General features: G+C 46.7%; 1 protein-coding gene across 1 annotated transcript in view; it reads left to right on the top strand.

The window, feature by feature from the left end:
• Positions 1–1,132: 1,132 nt before the first annotated feature.
• Positions 1,133–2,532, top strand: part of Cdkl4 (cyclin dependent kinase like 4) — a 43,709-nt gene continuing 42,309 nt past the window's right edge. The window contains exon 1 of the mRNA XM_004627634.2: positions 1,133–1,213. The gene's annotated coding sequence lies outside the window, so the exon portion shown is untranslated. The remainder of the gene's footprint in view (positions 1,214–2,532) is intronic.

The following is a 2,532-nucleotide window of genomic DNA, read 5'->3' as shown; positions in this document are numbered from 1 at the left end:
TGAATATAAGTTTCTTGGTTTTGACACAGTGAACTATTATGACTGATCTGTAAATTCTTTCATTTTTATTTTGGACAGTTTTTATTGTTATATTCAGTTATGTTTGTAAATAATTCATTTTCAATTTGCAATCTATTAAAATTTTTTTAAATAGAACAAAAAAAGAAATAAGATAATTTGCTCCAATTGGGTTGCAAATAATGATATTTCACTATTTCTTTGCAACAAGACAAATTAAATTTGTCTTAATTTTTTGCTTTCCCAAAAAGGATTTTTATTCAAAGAATTTCTGTATTAAGTAAACTTAACTTTACAATTGAAGCTTGTTAATTAAATAAGCCTAGTCAAAACATACAAGGGCTTTTACTTTTGTGAGACGATTACTTAACATATTGATTATTTACAGTCTATCCGCACATGTTACTGGCACTAGAGGAAAGACAGAAAAGACTTCATTCCCAGCCAGTATTCATCCAAGAAGAACTTTGGATAAATGAAGGTAAGTGGGGGAATAAGTGGTATTAAGAAGTACAGGGCTGGGGAGATAGCTCAGTGGAATAAGTGCTTACCTGGCAAGCACAAGGTCCTGAGTTCAATCCCTGGTAACACACACACACACACACACACACACACACACAGTTGTGCCTGATTCCACTTTGGGATAGGAAAGGCTTTGTGTAGAAATAGGTGTAAACTGCACTGTTGATAGACGAAGAGGAGTTCGGGCTGTGCAGGAAAAGAACCTACAAGCCTAGGTGTATGAGAAATCACTGCAGCAGGTTCAGGGGCGGTGGCATTAAACTCGCGGGCTTGGGGTAGGTGGAGCAGGAGGGCAGCTGTCAAGAGCGTCCTTGTTAGAACAGCTAGGAGTCAAGCCTAGCGAAAGCTGCAGCGATCAGCGCTGGGCCAGTGAGAGTGAGGCTTAGTTTGCATTAATTACTCATAGCTAATGAGAAGTTTCCACAGCACACGGAGAAGCAGCCGTCTCGCTGGATGCCGCGGCCACACCCTGACGTCGCAGGCTCGCCAGAGGCCACCCGAGGTGCGGGCGGAGGCTGGGCGGAGCCTGGGAGCCGCCCGGCTGAGCGCGGCCCGAGCGTCCCGGTTGCCAGGGCGACGCCGCCGCGGCTGCGCGCCGGGGAGTTGCGGAGTCCGCCGCGCTCTGTGGGTCCCTGCGAGTCTCAAGGCGGCGGCGCCGTCGCGGGTGTGCGCCGTAAGTGCTGGAGAGATCGGGGTGCTTGGACGGGAGCGGGCGGCCGGCGGGTCGCGGGGAGACGAACGAGGGAAAGGCGGCCGAGCTCCCGCACCGAGGGGCCCGGCAGCAAGGAGGAGCCAGCTGGGTCGAGAACGTTCCTTGGTAACGTCCGCGTGTTACCTAAGTGTGAGTCCCAGGTGAAATGTTATTTTTGTCATTTAAGCCAAGCTGGAAGGACGAAACAGAATTCTAGCCTCCCGTGGATGAGGAAAAACAAAGCAGCTTTAATGTTTGGATTTTTTTTTTTTTTTTTTTTTTTTTTTTGCGGAGCCGGGGATAACTCAGGTCCTTGCGCTGGCCAGACAAGTGCTTTTTCTACTGAGCTATCTCCTCGGTCCCTTGGATCATTTTAGAAAGACACAAGACTGTCAAAGGGCGCTTGGAACTGAAAATGCAGTGAGAAAGAGGGACGTGAGGTGAACAAGGCCAATTGGAGCCGGCCCCGGGGGTCAGCAGCCAGGGTGAAAGAAGCATCAACGGATGCTCAAGAGTGGGGCCTGTGCGCCGGCCGGCGAGGTGGCTCTGGCCTGAAGCGCCTGCTTCGGCAAAGCGCAGGACAGCAGTTCAATCCCTGGCACCACAGGCCGAGCCAGCCACACAAATAAATAAATAAATGGAAGGAAAGAAGGAAGGAAGGGAGATGAACAGAGGCCTAGAAGAAATGCGGAGTTATGCCAGACTTCCAAAACCTTCATGTGCACCACCTGAAATCTGAGTTTTTAATAAAACTAGGTCGATTATGCAAATTATGCCGTCTTCTAGTTTTCTGAAGGTGATTTGAATAAGTTTATAAGAAGGCACATGTTCTTTTGAAATGCATCAACTCGTTGTTTATGACCATCTGAATAATCCAGTAGACCACTCTGCTGGTCAGTTTTATGAAATATAACTATGTATGTGGTTTCCTTGAAAACATAAGGAACAGTAATTGAGCGTTGTGACTTAGCCCGCCGGCCCTCTAACGCATCTGGCCTGCTCTTGAAAAGCTCTCCTTCTCTCCACTATCCCTAAAGCCATTATTTACAGTTTTCTAGAACATTTTAGGTTAGGAAAAATCTGTTCCTACTCCTTTCTGTCCTCCTCACTTCCTCTCCTTGTCTTAATTTTTTCTTCTATTGGTGCACACTTTAGCCTAGTTTAAGCCCTCACGACCTGACTTGTGATTTAGTCGTGCAAAGTGCTCCTCCTCCAGGTGCTTTCTATGAACATCATTTTGCAACTCCTAAAGACTAAGGAAATGACAGTTTTCCAATGAGTGTAATGAGCTGTAAGTTTCT

The sequence above is a fragment of the Octodon degus genome, unplaced genomic scaffold, assembly GCF_000260255.1.
Source record: "Octodon degus isolate 3935 unplaced genomic scaffold, OctDeg1.0 scaffold00020, whole genome shotgun sequence".
NCBI lineage: Eukaryota > Metazoa > Chordata > Mammalia > Rodentia > Octodontidae > Octodon > Octodon degus.
Note: the sequence above shows the minus strand (reverse complement) of the source record. Positions and strands in the feature narration are given on the sequence as shown.